Raw genomic sequence first — 20308 nt, 5'->3', positions numbered from 1 at the left:
ATGAAGACGTATGCTTTCTTCCAATTCATTAAACCGGGCTAATATGAATCAGGTGAATTGAGTTCTGCTTTTGGAAACTGGGTTAAGAAGGGGTGCACCGTTCCTGGAGGTACTGCAATACCAGGTCAATGCGTGGAGTGGACAGAGCAAGCTCTTTTTCCATCTCCCTGTTCTAAAAATCCATTTAATATATGGTCCCCAGATAGGGGACGTATCAGATATTAAACTGATAAGAACAGATACTACACTTGATCTTAGCCAAAAGGCCGAGAAGCGATAACCAGAATTGGTTTGGGCCTCGAGTGGCACCCTGGCCTATGCCGGACACATCTTAGGGAGAGAGAGCGAGAGGGAGACAAACCCACGCCTACAGAAGACATTTTGTCACCCAAGCCAACCCTTGAAAAGGCTGCTTTGCAGAGCAAAAACAAGAAGAATGGTGCGTTTTGCAGCCGCCGCCCCCCACTGCAATGAATCTGAATAACTCCTCCTTTAGGGCGCAAGCAACTCCCCTCCCCCTTGCAGTCTTTCCAATTCACGATACAAAAAGACGGACAGGACAGGTTGCCTGACTTTCCGTCACTGCCACCCTTTGCCATCCTTACCCGTAGAAAGCCCTTTCATCATCCCCAAACCCTAATCTTTTCCCTTTCCTTCCCAGCCCCCAAACCCTGCCCTCTGTACCCTTCTCACCACCCGCATCCCTTCTCCTGTCATCCCCCTACCACCCGGGAAAAAAAGAGCTTGCCCCCTCCTTACACTAGCCCACCCTCCCACCCAAAGAACAACTTCTGCTGCGCAGCTTGTTTTCTAGGCAGCAGCGCTATTGTGATGTCAGCGGGGGCATTGTGACAAGCCGCCAGTGTTCCGTCTCTTCATGTTGTGCACAGTTCAAACGGAAAATACATCAACAGGCAGACTACAGAAAAACTTACTATCAAAGGTTAGAGGGGGGCTTTCTCAGAGGGCTTTTTACAGTTTTTCTATTCCCAATTAGCCGTTTAAGTGTACTTATTGAAAGTAGTAATTCTTTCATAGGCCGCCCTTTCTTAGTATTTGACGTTCCTTATATTGCGGTATGAGGCTTTGCAGCAGGTTGCAAACATTCATCACCCATGACTGTCCCCAATTGAGCTCAGAAGCTCAATGTCTATCATGACCTCTCTTTTAGAATGTCCAAGAGCAAGCAAACTATTCCTCCAGGAGAGGGCGCCAACAGACTACTAAAGAGATCATCATTACTCAAAGAAAACCCCAAAAACCAATGCATGATAGGAATAAACAGGTAACTTTCTTTGGAGTGGAAGCGGAGAGATCGCACCAGATGCCAATTCTAGATCTTATCACACCTGTGGTCACTGCAGCAGCAGGTGAATCCACTTTGTCCAAAAGGGATCTATTCCATTCAATTGCAAATGATCTAGATAAGACAGAGAACTGCAGCACGGGACATAGCCGAGTTGGTCAGGTTGAGTGGTGATGAGTTTGCTATTTGGATGAATAAAGAAAGTCAAAAGTGTGAAAGATAAAAAACAAAAGGAGGAAGTGTGAAAAGTGAATGGGCCAAATTGAGGTGCATATGAAGACGTATGCTTTCTTCCAATTCATTAAACCGGGCTAATATGAATCAGGTGAATTGAGTTCTGCTTTTGGAAACTGGGTTAAGAAGGGGTGCACCGTTCCTGGAGGTACTGCAATACCAGGTCAATGCGTGGAGTGGACAGAGCAAGCTCTTTTTCCATCTCCCTGTTCTAAAAATCCATTTAATATATGGTCCCCAGATAGGGGACGTATCAGATATTAAACTGATAAGAACAGATACTACACTTGATCTTAGCCAAAAGGCCGAGAAGCTAACCAGAATTGGTTTGGCCTCGAGTGGCACCCTGGCCTATGCCGGACACATCTTAGGGAGAGAGAGCGAGAGGGAGACAAACCCACGCCTACAGAAGACATTTTGTCACCCAAGCCAACCTTGAAAAGGCTGCTTTGCAGAGCAAAAACAAGAAGAATGGTGCGTTTTGCAGCCGCCGCCCCCCACTGCAATGATCTGAATAACTCCTCCTTTAGGGCGCAAGCAACTCCCCTCCCCCCTTGCAGTCTTTCCAATTCACGATACAAAAAGACGGACAGGACAGGTTGCCTGACTTTCCGTCACTGCCACACTTTGCCATCCTTACCCGTAGAAAGCCCTTTCATCATCCCCAAACCCTAATCTTTTCCCTTTCCTTCCCAGCCCCCAAACCCTGCCCTCTGTACCCTTCTCACCACCCGCATCCCTTCTCCTGTCATCCCCCTACCACCCGGAAAAAAAAGAGCTTGCCCCCTCTTTACACTAGCCCACCCTCCCACCCAAAGAACAACTTCTGCTGCGCAGCTTGTTTTCTAGGCAGCAGCGCTATTGTGATTGTCAGCGGGGGCATTGTGACAAGCCGCCAGTGTTCCGTCTCTTCATGGTTGTGCACAGTTCAAACGGAAAATACATCAACAGGCAGGACTACAGAAAAACTTACTATCAAAGGTTTAGAGGGGGGCTTTCTCAGAGGGCTCTTTTTACAGTGTTTTCTATTCCAATTAGCCGTTTAAGTGTACTTATTGAAAGTAGTAATTCTTTCATAGGCCGCCCTTTCTTAGTATTTGACGTTCCTTATATTGCGGTATGAGGCTTTGCAGCAGGTTGCAAACATTCATCACCCATGACTGTCCCCAATTGAGCTCAGAAGCTCAATGTCTATCATGACCTCTCTTTTAGAATGTCCAAGAGCAAGCAAACTATTCCTCCAGGAGAGGGCGCCAACAGACTACTAAAGAGATCATCATTACTCAAAGAAAACCCCAAAAACCAATGCATGATAGGAATAAACAGGTAACTTTCTTTGGAGTGGAAGCGGAGAGATCGCACCAGATGCCAATTCTAGATCTTATCACACCTGTGGTCACTGCAGCAGCAGGTGAATCCACTTTGTCCAAAAGGGATCTATTCCATTCAATTGCAAATGATCTAGATAAGACAGAGAACTGCAGCACGGGACATAGCCGAGTTGGTCAGGTTGAGTGGTGATGAGTTTGCTATTTGGATGAATAAAGAAAGTCAAAAGTGTGAAAGATAAAAAACAAAAGGAGGAAGTGTGAAAAGTGAATGGGCCAAATTGAGGTGCATATGAAGACGTATGCTTTCTTCCAATTCATTAAACCGGGCTAATATGAATCAGGTGAATTGAGTTCTGCTTTTGGAAACTGGGTTAAGAAGGGGTGCACCGTTCCTGGAGGTACTGCAATACCAGGTCAATGCGTGGAGTGGACAGAGCAAGCTCTTTTTCCATCTCCCTGTTCTAAAAATCCATTTAATATATGGTCCCCAGATAGGGGACGTATCAGATATTAAACTGATAAGAACAGATACTACACTTGATCTTAGCCAAAAGGCCGAGAAGCGATAACCAGAATTGGTTTGGGCCTCGAGTGGCACCCTGGCCTATGCCGGACACATCTTAGGGAGAGAGAGCGAGAGGGAGACAAACCCACGCCTACAGAAGACATTTTGTCACCCAAGCCAACCCTTGAAAAGGCTGCTTTGCAGAGCAAAAACAAGAAGAATGGTGCGTTTTGCAGCCGCCGCCCCCCACTGCAATGAATCTGAATAACTCCTCCTTTAGGGCGCAAGCAACTCCCCTCCCCCTTGCAGTCTTTCCAATTCACGATACAAAAAGACGGACAGGACAGGTTGCCTGACTTTCCGTCACTGCCACCCTTTGCCATCCTTACCCGTAGAAAGCCCTTTCATCATCCCCAAACCCTAATCTTTTCCCTTTCCTTCCCAGCCCCCAAACCCTGCCCTCTGTACCCTTCTCACCACCCGCATCCCTTCTCCTGTCATCCCCCTACCACCCGGGAAAAAAAGAGCTTGCCCCCTCCTTACACTAGCCCACCCTCCCACCCAAAGAACAACTTCTGCTGCGCAGCTTGTTTTCTAGGCAGCAGCGCTATTGTGATGTCAGCGGGGGCATTGTGACAAGCCGCCAGTGTTCCGTCTCTTCATGTTGTGCACAGTTCAAACGGAAAATACATCAACAGGCAGACTACAGAAAAACTTACTATCAAAGGTTAGAGGGGGGCTTTCTCAGAGGGCTTTTTACAGTTTTTCTATTCCCAATTAGCCGTTTAAGTGTACTTATTGAAAGTAGTAATTCTTTCATAGGCCGCCCTTTCTTAGTATTTGACGTTCCTTATATTGCGGTATGAGGCTTTGCAGCAGGTTGCAAACATTCATCACCCATGACTGTCCCCAATTGAGCTCAGAAGCTCAATGTCTATCATGACCTCTCTTTTAGAATGTCCAAGAGCAAGCAAACTATTCCTCCAGGAGAGGGCGCCAACAGACTACTAAAGAGATCATCATTACTCAAAGAAAACCCCAAAAACCAATGCATGATAGGAATAAACAGGTAACTTTCTTTGGAGTGGAAGCGGAGAGATCGCACCAGATGCCAATTCTAGATCTTATCACACCTGTGGTCACTGCAGCAGCAGGTGAATCCACTTTGTCCAAAAGGGATCTATTCCATTCAATTGCAAATGATCTAGATAAGACAGAGAACTGCAGCACGGGACATAGCCGAGTTGGTCAGGTTGAGTGGTGATGAGTTTGCTATTTGGATGAATAAAGAAAGTCAAAAGTGTGAAAGATAAAAAACAAAAGGAGGAAGTGTGAAAAGTGAATGGGCCAAATTGAGGTGCATATGAAGACGTATGCTTTCTTCCAATTCATTAAACCGGGCTAATATGAATCAGGTGAATTGAGTTCTGCTTTTGGAAACTGGGTTAAGAAGGGGTGCACCGTTCCTGGAGGTACTGCAATACCAGGTCAATGCGTGGAGTGGACAGAGCAAGCTCTTTTTCCATCTCCCTGTTCTAAAAATCCATTTAATATATGGTCCCCAGATAGGGGACGTATCAGATATTAAACTGATAAGAACAGATACTACACTTGATCTTAGCCAAAAGGCCGAGAAGCGATAACCAGAATTGGTTTGGGCCTCGAGTGGCACCCTGGCCTATGCCGGACACATCTTAGGGAGAGAGAGCGAGAGGGAGACAAACCCACGCCTACAGAAGACATTTTGTCACCCAAGCCAACCCTTGAAAAGGCTGCTTTGCAGAGCAAAAACAAGAAGAATGGTGCGTTTTGCAGCCGCCGCCCCCCACTGCAATGAATCTGAATAACTCCTCCTTTAGGGCGCAAGCAACTCCCCTCCCCCTTGCAGTCTTTCCAATTCACGATACAAAAAGACGGACAGGACAGGTTGCCTGACTTTCCGTCACTGCCACCCTTTGCCATCCTTACCCGTAGAAAGCCCTTTCATCATCCCCAAACCCTAATCTTTTCCCTTTCCTTCCCAGCCCCCAAACCCTGCCCTCTGTACCCTTCTCACCACCCGCATCCCTTCTCCTGTCATCCCCCTACCACCCGGGAAAAAAAGAGCTTGCCCCCTCCTTACACTAGCCCACCCTCCCACCCAAAGAACAACTTCTGCTGCGCAGCTTGTTTTCTAGGCAGCAGCGCTATTGTGATGTCAGCGGGGGCATTGTGACAAGCCGCCAGTGTTCCGTCTCTTCATGTTGTGCACAGTTCAAACGGAAAATACATCAACAGGCAGACTACAGAAAAACTTACTATCAAAGGTTAGAGGGGGGCTTTCTCAGAGGGCTTTTTACAGTTTTTCTATTCCCAATTAGCCGTTTAAGTGTACTTATTGAAAGTAGTAATTCTTTCATAGGCCGCCCTTTCTTAGTATTTGACGTTCCTTATATTGCGGTATGAGGCTTTGCAGCAGGTTGCAAACATTCATCACCCATGACTGTCCCCAATTGAGCTCAGAAGCTCAATGTCTATCATGACCTCTCTTTTAGAATGTCCAAGAGCAAGCAAACTATTCCTCCAGGAGAGGGCGCCAACAGACTACTAAAGAGATCATCATTACTCAAAGAAAACCCCAAAAACCAATGCATGATAGGAATAAACAGGTAACTTTCTTTGGAGTGGAAGCGGAGAGATCGCACCAGATGCCAATTCTAGATCTTATCACACCTGTGGTCACTGCAGCAGCAGGTGAATCCACTTTGTCCAAAAGGGATCTATTCCATTCAATTGCAAATGATCTAGATAAGACAGAGAACTGCAGCACGGGACATAGCCGAGTTGGTCAGGTTGAGTGGTGATGAGTTTGCTATTTGGATGAATAAAGAAAGTCAAAAGTGTGAAAGATAAAAAACAAAAGGAGGAAGTGTGAAAAGTGAATGGGCCAAATTGAGGTGCATATGAAGACGTATGCTTTCTTCCAATTCATTAAACCGGGCTAATATGAATCAGGTGAATTGAGTTCTGCTTTTGGAAACTGGGTTAAGAAGGGGTGCACCGTTCCTGGAGGTACTGCAATACCAGGTCAATGCGTGGAGTGGACAGAGCAAGCTCTTTTTCCATCTCCCTGTTCTAAAAATCCATTTAATATATGGTCCCCAGATAGGGGACGTATCAGATATTAAACTGATAAGAACAGATGAGATTTCATCCGCAATTTTCAGAATCAAGGTAGCCCCGAAGGCCAGCAGGCCACCACACAAAAGCGCAGTGCCTGGGTGATCGCCTCCCGAGCCCAGGAACCACCAGCCACAAGGGGACGTAAGCACCAAAAGGCGCAACAATCCCCGAGGCCGGCGGTTGTGCAAGCCCGGGCCCCTCCCAGCCAAGACCAAGGCAAACCCAATGAAGGGACTACACTTGATCTTAGCCAAAAGGCCGAGAAGCGATAACCAGAATTGGTTTGGGCCTCGAGTGGCACCCTGGCCTATGCCGGACACATCTTAGGGAGAGAGAGCGAGAGGGAGACAAACCCACGCCTACAGAAGACATTTTGTCACCCAAGCCAACCCTTGAAAAGGCTGCTTTGCAGAGCAAAAACAAGAAGAATGGTGCGTTTTGCAGCCGCCGCCCCCCACTGCAATGAATCTGAATAACTCCTCCTTTAGGGCGCAAGCAACTCCCCTCCCCCTTGCAGTCTTTCCAATTCACGATACAAAAAGACGGACAGGACAGGTTGCCTGACTTTCCGTCACTGCCACCCTTTGCCATCCTTACCCGTAGAAAGCCCTTTCATCATCCCCAAACCCTAATCTTTTCCCTTTCCTTCCCAGCCCCCAAACCCTGCCCTCTGTACCCTTCTCACCACCCGCATCCCTTCTCCTGTCATCCCCCTACCACCCGGGAAAAAAAGAGCTTGCCCCCTCCTTACACTAGCCCACCCTCCCACCCAAAGAACAACTTCTGCTGCGCAGCTTGTTTTCTAGGCAGCAGCGCTATTGTGATGTCAGCGGGGGCATTGTGACAAGCCGCCAGTGTTCCGTCTCTTCATGTTGTGCACAGTTCAAACGGAAAATACATCAACAGGCAGACTACAGAAAAACTTACTATCAAAGGTTAGAGGGGGGCTTTCTCAGAGGGCTTTTTACAGTTTTTCTATTCCCAATTAGCCGTTTAAGTGTACTTATTGAAAGTAGTAATTCTTTCATAGGCCGCCCTTTCTTAGTATTTGACGTTCCTTATATTGCGGTATGAGGCTTTGCAGCAGGTTGCAAACATTCATCACCCATGACTGTCCCCAATTGAGCTCAGAAGCTCAATGTCTATCATGACCTCTCTTTTAGAATGTCCAAGAGCAAGCAAACTATTCCTCCAGGAGAGGGCGCCAACAGACTACTAAAGAGATCATCATTACTCAAAGAAAACCCCAAAAACCAATGCATGATAGGAATAAACAGGTAACTTTCTTTGGAGTGGAAGCGGAGAGATCGCACCAGATGCCAATTCTAGATCTTATCACACCTGTGGTCACTGCAGCAGCAGGTGAATCCACTTTGTCCAAAAGGGATCTATTCCATTCAATTGCAAATGATCTAGATAAGACAGAGAACTGCAGCACGGGACATAGCCGAGTTGGTCAGGTTGAGTGGTGATGAGTTTGCTATTTGGATGAATAAAGAAAGTCAAAAGTGTGAAAGATAAAAAACAAAAGGAGGAAGTGTGAAAAGTGAATGGGCCAAATTGAGGTGCATATGAAGACGTATGCTTTCTTCCAATTCATTAAACCGGGCTAATATGAATCAGGTGAATTGAGTTCTGCTTTTGGAAACTGGGTTAAGAAGGGGTGCACCGTTCCTGGAGGTACTGCAATACCAGGTCAATGCGTGGAGTGGACAGAGCAAGCTCTTTTTCCATCTCCCTGTTCTAAAAATCCATTTAATATATGGTCCCCAGATAGGGGACGTATCAGATATTAAACTGATAAGAACAGATACTACACTTGATCTTAGCCAAAAGGCCGAGAAGCGATAACCAGAATTGGTTTGGGCCTCGAGTGGCACCCTGGCCTATGCCGGACACATCTTAGGGAGAGAGAGCGAGAGGGAGACAAACCCACGCCTACAGAAGACATTTTGTCACCCAAGCCAACCCTTGAAAAGGCTGCTTTGCAGAGCAAAAACAAGAAGAATGGTGCGTTTTGCAGCCGCCGCCCCCCACTGCAATGAATCTGAATAACTCCTCCTTTAGGGCGCAAGCAACTCCCCTCCCCCTTGCAGTCTTTCCAATTCACGATACAAAAAGACGGACAGGACAGGTTGCCTGACTTTCCGTCACTGCCACCCTTTGCCATCCTTACCCGTAGAAAGCCCTTTCATCATCCCCAAACCCTAATCTTTTCCCTTTCCTTCCCAGCCCCCAAACCCTGCCCTCTGTACCCTTCTCACCACCCGCATCCCTTCTCCTGTCATCCCCCTACCACCCGGGAAAAAAAGAGCTTGCCCCCTCCTTACACTAGCCCACCCTCCCACCCAAAGAACAACTTCTGCTGCGCAGCTTGTTTTCTAGGCAGCAGCGCTATTGTGATGTCAGCGGGGGCATTGTGACAAGCCGCCAGTGTTCCGTCTCTTCATGTTGTGCACAGTTCAAACGGAAAATACATCAACAGGCAGACTACAGAAAAACTTACTATCAAAGGTTAGAGGGGGGCTTTCTCAGAGGGCTTTTTACAGTTTTTCTATTCCCAATTAGCCGTTTAAGTGTACTTATTGAAAGTAGTAATTCTTTCATAGGCCGCCCTTTCTTAGTATTTGACGTTCCTTATATTGCGGTATGAGGCTTTGCAGCAGGTTGCAAACATTCATCACCCATGACTGTCCCCAATTGAGCTCAGAAGCTCAATGTCTATCATGACCTCTCTTTTAGAATGTCCAAGAGCAAGCAAACTATTCCTCCAGGAGAGGGCGCCAACAGACTACTAAAGAGATCATCATTACTCAAAGAAAACCCCAAAAACCAATGCATGATAGGAATAAACAGGTAACTTTCTTTGGAGTGGAAGCGGAGAGATCGCACCAGATGCCAATTCTAGATCTTATCACACCTGTGGTCACTGCAGCAGCAGGTGAATCCACTTTGTCCAAAAGGGATCTATTCCATTCAATTGCAAATGATCTAGATAAGACAGAGAACTGCAGCACGGGACATAGCCGAGTTGGTCAGGTTGAGTGGTGATGAGTTTGCTATTTGGATGAATAAAGAAAGTCAAAAGTGTGAAAGATAAAAAACAAAAGGAGGAAGTGTGAAAAGTGAATGGGCCAAATTGAGGTGCATATGAAGACGTATGCTTTCTTCCAATTCATTAAACCGGGCTAATATGAATCAGGTGAATTGAGTTCTGCTTTTGGAAACTGGGTTAAGAAGGGGTGCACCGTTCCTGGAGGTACTGCAATACCAGGTCAATGCGTGGAGTGGACAGAGCAAGCTCTTTTTCCATCTCCCTGTTCTAAAAATCCATTTAATATATGGTCCCCAGATAGGGGACGTATCAGATATTAAACTGATAAGAACAGATACTACACTTGATCTTAGCCAAAAGGCCGAGAAGCGATAACCAGAATTGGTTTGGGCCTCGAGTGGCACCCTGGCCTATGCCGGACACATCTTAGGGAGAGAGAGCGAGAGGGAGACAAACCCACGCCTACAGAAGACATTTTGTCACCCAAGCCAACCCTTGAAAAGGCTGCTTTGCAGAGCAAAAACAAGAAGAATGGTGCGTTTTGCAGCCGCCGCCCCCCACTGCAATGAATCTGAATAACTCCTCCTTTAGGGCGCAAGCAACTCCCCTCCCCCTTGCAGTCTTTCCAATTCACGATACAAAAAGACGGACAGGACAGGTTGCCTGACTTTCCGTCACTGCCACCCTTTGCCATCCTTACCCGTAGAAAGCCCTTTCATCATCCCCAAACCCTAATCTTTTCCCTTTCCTTCCCAGCCCCCAAACCCTGCCCTCTGTACCCTTCTCACCACCCGCATCCCTTCTCCTGTCATCCCCCTACCACCCGGGAAAAAAAGAGCTTGCCCCCTCCTTACACTAGCCCACCCTCCCACCCAAAGAACAACTTCTGCTGCGCAGCTTGTTTTCTAGGCAGCAGCGCTATTGTGATGTCAGCGGGGGCATTGTGACAAGCCGCCAGTGTTCCGTCTCTTCATGTTGTGCACAGTTCAAACGGAAAATACATCAACAGGCAGACTACAGAAAAACTTACTATCAAAGGTTAGAGGGGGGCTTTCTCAGAGGGCTTTTTACAGTTTTTCTATTCCCAATTAGCCGTTTAAGTGTACTTATTGAAAGTAGTAATTCTTTCATAGGCCGCCCTTTCTTAGTATTTGACGTTCCTTATATTGCGGTATGAGGCTTTGCAGCAGGTTGCAAACATTCATCACCCATGACTGTCCCCAATTGAGCTCAGAAGCTCAATGTCTATCATGACCTCTCTTTTAGAATGTCCAAGAGCAAGCAAACTATTCCTCCAGGAGAGGGCGCCAACAGACTACTAAAGAGATCATCATTACTCAAAGAAAACCCCAAAAACCAATGCATGATAGGAATAAACAGGTAACTTTCTTTGGAGTGGAAGCGGAGAGATCGCACCAGATGCCAATTCTAGATCTTATCACACCTGTGGTCACTGCAGCAGCAGGTGAATCCACTTTGTCCAAAAGGGATCTATTCCATTCAATTGCAAATGATCTAGATAAGACAGAGAACTGCAGCACGGGACATAGCCGAGTTGGTCAGGTTGAGTGGTGATGAGTTTGCTATTTGGATGAATAAAGAAAGTCAAAAGTGTGAAAGATAAAAAACAAAAGGAGGAAGTGTGAAAAGTGAATGGGCCAAATTGAGGTGCATATGAAGACGTATGCTTTCTTCCAATTCATTAAACCGGGCTAATATGAATCAGGTGAATTGAGTTCTGCTTTTGGAAACTGGGTTAAGAAGGGGGGCACCGTTCCTGGAGGTACTGCAATACCAGGTCAATGCGTGGAGTGGACAGAGCAAGCTCTTTTTCCATCTCCCTGTTCTAAAAATCCATTTAATATATGGTCCCCAGATAGGGGACGTATCAGATATTAAACTGATAAGAACAGATACTACACTTGATCTTAGCCAAAAGGCCGAGAAGCGATAACCAGAATTGGTTTGGGCCTCGAGTGGCACCCTGGCCTATGCCGGACACATCTTAGGGAGAGAGAGCGAGAGGGAGACAAACCCACGCCTACAGAAGACATTTTGTCACCCAAGCCAACCCTTGAAAAGGCTGCTTTGCAGAGCAAAAACAAGAAGAATGGTGCGTTTTGCAGCCGCCGCCCCCCACTGCAATGAATCTGAATAACTCCTCCTTTAGGGCGCAAGCAACTCCCCTCCCCCTTGCAGTCTTTCCAATTCACGATACAAAAAGACGGACAGGACAGGTTGCCTGACTTTCCGTCACTGCCACCCTTTGCCATCCTTACCCGTAGAAAGCCCTTTCATCATCCCCAAACCCTAATCTTTTCCCTTTCCTTCCCAGCCCCCAAACCCTGCCCTCTGTACCCTTCTCACCACCCGCATCCCTTCTCCTGTCATCCCCCTACCACCCGGGAAAAAAAGAGCTTGCCCCCTCCTTACACTAGCCCACCCTCCCACCCAAAGAACAACTTCTGCTGCGCAGCTTGTTTTCTAGGCAGCAGCGCTATTGTGATGTCAGCGGGGGCATTGTGACAAGCCGCCAGTGTTCCGTCTCTTCATGTTGTGCACAGTTCAAACGGAAAATACATCAACAGGCAGACTACAGAAAAACTTACTATCAAAGGTTAGAGGGGGGCTTTCTCAGAGGGCTTTTTACAGTTTTTCTATTCCCAATTAGCCGTTTAAGTGTACTTATTGAAAGTAGTAATTCTTTCATAGGCCGCCCTTTCTTAGTATTTGACGTTCCTTATATTGCGGTATGAGGCTTTGCAGCAGGTTGCAAACATTCATCACCCATGACTGTCCCCAATTGAGCTCAGAAGCTCAATGTCTATCATGACCTCTCTTTTAGAATGTCCAAGAGCAAGCAAACTATTCCTCCAGGAGAGGGCGCCAACAGACTACTAAAGAGATCATCATTACTCAAAGAAAACCCCAAAAACCAATGCATGATAGGAATAAACAGGTAACTTTCTTTGGAGTGGAAGCGGAGAGATCGCACCAGATGCCAATTCTAGATCTTATCACACCTGTGGTCACTGCAGCAGCAGGTGAATCCACTTTGTCCAAAAGGGATCTATTCCATTCAATTGCAAATGATCTAGATAAGACAGAGAACTGCAGCACGGGACATAGCCTAGTTGGTCAGGTTGAGTGGTGATGAGTTTGCTATTTGGATGAATAAAGAAAGTCAAAAGTGTGAAAGATAAAAAACAAAAGGAGGAAGTGTGAAAAGTGAATGGGCCAAATTGAGGTGCATATGAAGACGTATGCTTTCTTCCAATTCATTAAACCGGGCTAATATGAATCAGGTGAATTGAGTTCTGCTTTTGGAAACTGGGTTAAGAAGGGGTGCACCGTTCCTGGAGGTACTGCAATACCAGGTCAATGCGTGGAGTGGACAGAGCAAGCTCTTTTTCCATCTCCCTGTTCTAAAAATCCATTTAATATATGGTCCCCAGATAGGGGACGTATCAGATATTAAACTGATAAGAACAGATACTACACTTGATCTTAGCCAAAAGGCCGAGAAGCGATAACCAGAATTGGTTTGGGCCTCGAGTGGCACCCTGGCCTATGCCGGACACATCTTAGGGAGAGAGAGCGAGAGGGAGACAAACCCACGCCTACAGAAGACATTTTGTCACCCAAGCCAACCCTTGAAAAGGCTGCTTTGCAGAGCAAAAACAAGAAGAATGGTGCGTTTTGCAGCCGCCGTCCCCCACTGCAATGAATCTGAATAACTCCTCCTTTAGGGCGCAAGCAACTCCCCTCCCCCTTGCAGTCTTTCCAATTCACGATACAAAAAGACGGACAGGACAGGTTGCCTGACTTTCCGTCACTGCCACCCTTTGCCATCCTTACCCGTAGAAAGCCCTTTCATCATCCCCAAACCCTAATCTTTTCCCTTTCCTTCCCAGCCCCCAAACCCTGCCCTCTGTACCCTTCTCACCACCCGCATCCCTTCTCCTGTCATCCCCCTACCACCCGGGAAAAAAAGAGCTTGCCCCCTCCTTACACTAGCCCACCCTCCCACCCAAAGAACAACTTCTGCTGCGCAGCTTGTTTTCTAGGCAGCAGCGCTATTGTGATGTCATCGGGGGGCATTGTGACAAGCCGCCAGTGTTCCGTCTCTTCATGTTGTGCACAGTTCAAACGGAAAATACATCAACAGGCAGACTACAGAAAAGCTTACTATCAAAGGTTAGAGGGGGGCTTTCTCAGAGGGCTTTTTACAGTTTTTCTATTCCCAATTAGCCGTTTAAGTGTACTTATTGAAAGTAGTAATTCTTTCATAGGCCGCCCTTTCTTAGTATTTGACGTTCCTTATATTGCGGTATGAGGCTTTGCAGCAGGTTGCAAACATTCATCACCCATGACTGTCCCCAATTGAGCTCAGAAGCTCAATGTCTATCATGACCTCTCTTTTAGAATGTCCAAGAGCAAGCAAACTATTCCTCCAGGAGAGGGCGCCAACAGACTACTAAAGAGATCATCATTACTCAAAGAAAACCCCAAAAACCAATGCATGATAGGAATAAACAGGTAACTTTCTTTGGAGTGGAAGCGGAGAGATCGCACCAGATGCCAATTCTAGATCTTATCACACCTGTGGTCACTGCAGCAGCAGGTCAATCCACTTTGTCCAAAAGGGATCTATTCCATTCAATTGCAAATGATCTAGATAAGACAGAGAACTGCAGCACGGGACATAGCCGAGTTGGTCAGGTTGAGTGGTGATGAGTTTGCTATTTGGATGAATAAAGAAAGTCAAAAGTGTGAAAGATAAAAAACAAAAGGAGGAAGTGTGAAAAGTGAATGGGCCAAATTGAGGTGCATATGAAGACGTATGCTTTCTTCCAATTCATTAAACCGGGCTAATATGAATCAGGTGAATTGAGTTCTGCTTTTGGAAACTGGGTTAAGAAGGGGTGCACCGTTCCTGGAGGTACTGCAATACCAGGTCAATGCGTGGAGTGGACAGAGCAAGCTCTTTTTCCATCTCCCTGTTCTAAAAATCCATTTAATATATGGTCCCCAGATAGGGGACGTATCAGATATTAAACTGATAAGAACAGATACTACACTTGATCTTAGCCAAAAGGCCGAGAAGCGATAACCAGAATTGGTTTGGGCCTCGAGTGGCACCCTGGCCTATGCCGGACACATCTTAGGGAGAGAGAGCGAGAGGGAGACAAACCCACGCCTACAGAAGACATTTTGTCACCCAAGCCAACCCTTGAAAAGGCTGCTTTGCAGAGCAAAAACAAGAAGAATGGTGCGTTTTGCAGCCGCCGCCACCCCACTGCAATGAATCTGAATAACTCCTCCTTTAGGGCGCAAGCAACTCCCCTCCCCCTTGCAGTCTTTCCAATTCACGATACAAAAAGACGGACAGGACAGGTTGCCTGACTTTCCGTCACTGCCACCCTTTGCCATCCTTACCCGTAGAAAGCCCTTTCATCATCCCCAAACCCTAATCTTTTCCCTTTCCTTCCCAGCCCCCAAACCCTGCCCTCTGTACCCTTCTCACCACCCGCATCCCTTCTCCTGTCATCCCCCTACCACCCGGGAAAAAAAGAGCTTGCCCCCTCCTTACACTAGCCCACCCTCCCACCCAAAGAACAACTTCTGCTGCGCAGCTTGTTTTCTAGGCAGCAGCGCTATTGTGATGTCAGCGGGGGCATTGTGACAAGCCGCCAGTGTTCCGTCTCTTCATGTTGTGCACAGTTCAAACGGAAAATACATCAACAGGCAGACTACAGAAAAACTTACTATCAAAGGTTAGAGGGGGGCTTTCTCAGAGGGCTTTTTACAGTTTTTCTATTCCCAATTAGCCGTTTAAGTGTACTTATTGAAAGTAGTAATTCTTTCATAGGCCGCCCTTTCTTAGTATTTGACGTTCCTTATATTGCGGTATGAGGCTTTGCAGCAGGTTGCAAACATTCATCACCCATGACTGTCCCCAATTGAGCTCAGAAGCTCAATGTCTATCATGACCTCTCTTTTAGAATGTCCAAGAGCAAGCAAACTATTCCTCCAGGAGAGGGCGCCAACAGACTACTAAAGAGATCATCATTACTCAAAGAAAACCCCAAAAACCAATGCATGATAGGAATAAACAGGTAACTTTCTTTGGAGTGGAAGCGGAGAGATCGCACCAGATGCCAATTCTAGATCTTATCACACCTGTGGTCACTGCAGCAGCAGGTGAATCCACTTTGTCCAAAAGGGATCTATTCCATTCAATTGCAAATGATCTAGATAAGACAGAGAACTGCAGCACGGGACATAGCCGAGTTGGTCAGGTTGAGTGGTGATGAGTTTGCTATTTGGATGAATAAAGAAAGTCAAAAGTGTGAAAGATAAAAAACAAAAGGAGGAAGTGTGAAAAGTGAATGGGCCAAATTGAGGTGCATATGAAGACGTATGCTTTCTTCCAATTCATTAAACCGGGCTAATATGAATCAGGTGAATTGAGTTCTGCTTTTGGAAACTGGGTTAAGAAGGGGTGCACCGTTCCTGGAGGTACTGCAATACCAGGTCAATGCGTGGAGTGGACAGAGCAAGCTCTTTTTCCATCTCCCTGTTCTAAAAATCCATTTAATATATGGTCCCCAGATAGGGGACGTATCAGATATTAAACTGATAAGAACAGATACTACACTTGATCTTAGCCAAAAGGCCGAGAAGCGATAACCAGAATTGGTTTGGGCCTCGAGTGGCACCCTGGCCTATGCCGGACACATCTTAGGGAGAGAGAGCGAGAGGGAGACAAACCCACGCCTACAGAAGACATTTTGTCACCCAAGCCAACCCTTGAAAAGGCTGCTTTGCAGAGCAAAAACAAGAAGAATGGTGCGTTTTGCAGCCGCCGCCCCCCACTGCAATGAATCTGAATAACTCCTCCTTTAGGGCGCAAGCAACTCCCCTCCCCCTTGCAGTCTTTCCAATTCACGATACAAAAAGACGGACAGGACAGGTTGCCTGACTTTCCGTCACTGCCACCCTTTGCCATCCTTACCCGTAGAAAGCCCTTTCATCATCCCCAAACCCTAATCTTTTCCCTTTCCTTCCCAGCCCCCAAACCCTGCCCTCTGTACCCTTCTCACCACCCGCATCCCTTCTCCTGTCATCCCCCTACCACCCGGGAAAAAAAGAGCTTGCCCCCTCCTTACACTAGCCCACCCTCCCACCCAAAGAACAACTTCTGCTGCGCAGCTTGTTTTCTAGGCAGCAGCGCTATTGTGATGTCAGCGGGGGCATTGTGACAAGCCGCCAGTGTTCCGTCTCTTCATGTTGTGCACAGTTCAAACGGAAAATACATCAACAGGCAGACTACAGAAAAACTTACTATCAAAGGTTAGAGGGGGGCTTTCTCAGAGGGCTTTTTACAGTTTTTCTATTCCCAATTAGCCGTTTAAGTGTACTTATTGAAAGTAGTAATTCTTTCATAGGCCGCCCTTTCTTAGTATTTGACGTTCCTTATATTGCGGTATGAGGCTTTGCAGCAGGTTGCAAACATTCATCACCCATGACTGTCCCCAATTGAGCTCAGAAGCTCAATGTCTATCATGACCTCTCTTTTAGAATGTCCAAGAGCAAGCAAACTATTCCTCCAGGAGAGGGCGCCAACAGACTACTAAAGAGATCATCATTACTCAAAGAAAACCCCAAAAACCAATGCATGATAGGAATAAACAGGTAACTTTCTTTGGAGTGGAAGCGGAGAGATCGCACCAGATGCCAATTCTAGATCTTATCACACCTGTGGTCACTGCAGCAGCAGGTGAATCCACTTTGTCCAAAAGGGATCTATTCCATTCAATTGCAAATGATCTAGATAAGACAGAGAACTGCAGCACGGGACATAGCCGAGTTGGTCAGGTTGAGTGGTGATGAGTTTGCTATTTGGATGAATAAAGAAAGTCAAAAGTGTGAAAGATAAAAAACAAAAGGAGGAAGTGTGAAAAGTGAATGGGCCAAATTGAGGTGCATATGAAGACGTATGCTTTCTTCCAATTCATTAAACCGGGCTAATATGAATCAGGTGAATTGAGTTCTGCTTTTGGAAACTGGGTTAAGAAGGGGTGCACCGTTCCTGGAGGTACTGCAATACCAGGTCAATGCGTGGAGTGGACAGAGCAAGCTCTTTTTCCATCTCCCTGTTCTAAAAATCCATTTAATATATGGTCCCCAGATAGGGGACGTATCAGATATTAAACTGATAAGAACAGATACTACACTTGATCTTAGCCAAAAGGCCGAGAAGCGATAACCAGAATTGGTTTGGGCCTCGAGTGGCACCCTGGCCTATGCCGGACACATCTTAGGGAGAGAGAGCGAGAGGGAGACAAACCCACGCCTACAGAAGACATTTTGTCACCCAAGCCAACCCTTGAAAAGGCTGCTTTGCAGAGCAAAAACAAGAAGAATGGTGCGTTTTGCAGCCGCCGCCCCCCACTGCAATGAATCTGAATAACTCCTCCTTTAGGGCGCAAGCAACTCCCCTCCCCCTTGCAGTCTTTCCAATTCACGATACAAAAAGACGGACAGGACAGGTTGCCTGACTTTCCGTCACTGCCACCCTTTGCCATCCTTACCCGTAGAAAGCCCTTTCATCATCCCCAAACCCTAATCTTTTCCCTTTCCTTCCCAGCCCCCAAACCCTGCCCTCTGTACCCTTCTCACCACCCGCATCCCTTCTCCTGTCATCCCCCTACCACCCGGGAAAAAAAGAGCTTGCCCCCTCCTTACACTAGCCCACCCTCCCACCCAAAGAACAACTTCTGCTGCGCAGCTTGTTTTCTAGGCAGCAGCGCTATTGTGATGTCAGCGGGGGCATTGTGACAAGCCGCCAGTGTTCCGTCTCTTCATGTTGTGCACAGTTCAAACGGAAAATACATCAACAGGCAGACTACAGAAAAACTTACTATCAAAGGTTAGAGGGGGGCTTTCTCAGAGGGCTTTTTACAGTTTTTCTATTCCCAATTAGCCGTTTAAGTGTACTTATTGAAAGTAGTAATTCTTTCATAGGCCGCCCTTTCTTAGTATTTGACGTTCCTTATATTGCGGTATGAGGCTTTGCAGCAGGTTGCAAACATTCATCACCCATGACTGTCCCCAATTGAGCTCAGAAGCTCAATGTCTATCATGACCTCTCTTTTAGAATGTCCAAGAGCAAGCAAACTATTCCTCCAGGAGAGGGCGCCAACAGACTACTAAAGAGATCATCATTACTCAAAGAAAACCCCAAAAACCAATGCATGATAGGAATAAACAGGTAACTTTCTTTGGAGTGGAAGCGGAGAGATCGCACCAGATGCCAATTCTAGATCTTATCACACCTGTGGTCACTGCAGCAGCAGGTGAATCCACTTTGTCCAAAAGGGATCTATTCCATTCAATTGCAAATGATCTAGATAAGACAGAGAACTGCAGCACGGGACATAGCCGAGTTGGTCAGGTTGAGTGGTGATGAGTTTGCTATTTGGATGAATAAAGAAAGTCAAAAGTGTGAAAGATAAAAAACAAAAGGAGGAAGTGTGAAAAGTGAATGGGCCAAATTGAGGTGCATATGAAGACGTATGCTTTCTTCCAATTCATTAAACCGGGCTAATATGAATCAGGTGAATTGAGTTCTGCTTTTGGAAACTGGGTTAAGAAGGGGTGCACCGTTCCTGGAGGTACTGCAATACCAGGTCAATGCGTGGAGTGGACAGAGCAAGCTCTTTTTCCATCTCCCTGTTCTAAAAATCCATTTAATATATGGTCCCCAGATAGGGGACGTATCAGATATTAAACTGATAAGAACAGATACTACACTTGATCTTAGCCAAAAGGCCGAGAAGCGATAACCAGAATTGGTTTGGGCCTCGAGTGGCACCCTGGCCTATGCCGGACACATCTTAGGGAGAGAGAGCGAGAGGGAGACAAACCCACGCCTACAGAAGACATTTTGTCACCCAAGCCAACCCTTGAAAAGGCTGCTTTGCAGAGCAAAAACAAGAAGAATGGTGCGTTTTGCAGCCGCCGCCCCCCACTGCAATGAATCTGAATAACTCCTCCTTTAGGGCGCAAGCAACTCCCCTCCCCCTTGCAGTCTTTCCAATTCACGATACAAAAAGACGGACAGGACAGGTTGCCTGACTTTCCGTCACTGCCACCCTTTGCCATCCTTACCCGTAGAAAGCCCTTTCATCATCCCCAAACCCTAATCTTTTCCCTTTCCTTCCCAGCCCCCAAACCCTGCCCTCTGTACCCTTCTCACCACCCGCATCCCTTCTCCTGTCATCCCCCTACCACCCGGGAAAAAAAGAGCTTGCCCCCTCCTTACACTAGCCCACCCTCCCACCCAAAGAACAACTTCTGCTGCGCAGCTTGTTTTCTAGGCAGCAGCGCTATTGTGATGTCAGCGGGGGCATTGTGACAAGCCGCCAGTGTTCCGTCTCTTCATGTTGTGCACAGTTCAAACGGAAAATACATCAACAGGCAGACTACAGAAAAACTTACTATCAAAGGTTAGAGGGGGGCTTTCTCAGAGGGCTTTTTACAGTTTTTCTATTCCCAATTAGCCGTTTAAGTGTACTTATTGAAAGTAGTAATTCTTTCATAGGCCGCCCTTTCTTAGTATTTGACGTTCCTTATATTGCGGTATGAGGCTTTGCAGCAGGTTGCAAACATTCATCACCCATGACTGTCCCCAATTGAGCTCAGAAGCT

The 20308-nt window shown here is 46.7% G+C and overlaps 13 non-coding genes across 13 annotated transcripts; all 13 read right to left on the bottom strand.

Moving 5' to 3' along the window:
• Positions 1-87: 87 nt before the first annotated feature.
• On the bottom strand, positions 88-278 carry LOC142252092 (U2 spliceosomal RNA). The gene has a single exon (XR_012725486.1). It is a non-coding gene; the product is annotated as a U2 spliceosomal RNA (small nuclear RNA).
• Positions 279-1666: 1388 nt separating this feature from the next.
• On the bottom strand, positions 1667-1857 carry LOC142252839 (U2 spliceosomal RNA). Its single transcript, XR_012726205.1, has one exon. It is a non-coding gene; the product is annotated as a U2 spliceosomal RNA (small nuclear RNA).
• A 1390-nt stretch (positions 1858-3247) lies between these two features.
• On the bottom strand, positions 3248-3438 carry LOC142252091 (U2 spliceosomal RNA). The gene has a single exon (XR_012725485.1). It is a non-coding gene; the product is annotated as a U2 spliceosomal RNA (small nuclear RNA).
• Positions 3439-4826: 1388 nt separating this feature from the next.
• On the bottom strand, positions 4827-5017 carry LOC142252090 (U2 spliceosomal RNA). Its single transcript, XR_012725484.1, has one exon. It is a non-coding gene; the product is annotated as a U2 spliceosomal RNA (small nuclear RNA).
• A 1388-nt stretch (positions 5018-6405) lies between these two features.
• On the bottom strand, positions 6406-6589 carry LOC142253369 (U2 spliceosomal RNA). The gene has a single exon (XR_012726666.1). It is a non-coding gene; the product is annotated as a U2 spliceosomal RNA (small nuclear RNA).
• Positions 6590-8196: 1607 nt separating this feature from the next.
• On the bottom strand, positions 8197-8387 carry LOC142252089 (U2 spliceosomal RNA). The gene has a single exon (XR_012725483.1). It is a non-coding gene; the product is annotated as a U2 spliceosomal RNA (small nuclear RNA).
• A 1388-nt stretch (positions 8388-9775) lies between these two features.
• On the bottom strand, positions 9776-9966 carry LOC142252088 (U2 spliceosomal RNA). The gene has a single exon (XR_012725482.1). It is a non-coding gene; the product is annotated as a U2 spliceosomal RNA (small nuclear RNA).
• Positions 9967-11354: 1388 nt separating this feature from the next.
• Positions 11355-11545, bottom strand: LOC142252864 (U2 spliceosomal RNA). Its single transcript, XR_012726230.1, has one exon. It is a non-coding gene; the product is annotated as a U2 spliceosomal RNA (small nuclear RNA).
• Positions 11546-12933: 1388 nt separating this feature from the next.
• LOC142252086 (U2 spliceosomal RNA) lies at positions 12934-13124 on the bottom strand. The gene has a single exon (XR_012725481.1). It is a non-coding gene; the product is annotated as a U2 spliceosomal RNA (small nuclear RNA).
• A 1389-nt stretch (positions 13125-14513) lies between these two features.
• Positions 14514-14704, bottom strand: LOC142252084 (U2 spliceosomal RNA). Its single transcript, XR_012725479.1, has one exon. It is a non-coding gene; the product is annotated as a U2 spliceosomal RNA (small nuclear RNA).
• A 1389-nt stretch (positions 14705-16093) lies between these two features.
• LOC142252083 (U2 spliceosomal RNA) lies at positions 16094-16284 on the bottom strand. Its single transcript, XR_012725478.1, has one exon. It is a non-coding gene; the product is annotated as a U2 spliceosomal RNA (small nuclear RNA).
• A 1388-nt stretch (positions 16285-17672) lies between these two features.
• LOC142252082 (U2 spliceosomal RNA) lies at positions 17673-17863 on the bottom strand. The gene has a single exon (XR_012725477.1). It is a non-coding gene; the product is annotated as a U2 spliceosomal RNA (small nuclear RNA).
• Positions 17864-19251: 1388 nt separating this feature from the next.
• Positions 19252-19442, bottom strand: LOC142252081 (U2 spliceosomal RNA). The gene has a single exon (XR_012725476.1). It is a non-coding gene; the product is annotated as a U2 spliceosomal RNA (small nuclear RNA).
• Positions 19443-20308: the final 866 nt, after the last annotated feature.

Source organism: Anomaloglossus baeobatrachus, chromosome 9 (genome assembly GCF_048569485.1).
Source record: "Anomaloglossus baeobatrachus isolate aAnoBae1 chromosome 9, aAnoBae1.hap1, whole genome shotgun sequence".
Lineage (NCBI taxonomy): Eukaryota > Metazoa > Chordata > Amphibia > Anura > Aromobatidae > Anomaloglossus > Anomaloglossus baeobatrachus.
This window is presented reverse-complemented; position numbering and strand designations above follow the sequence as displayed.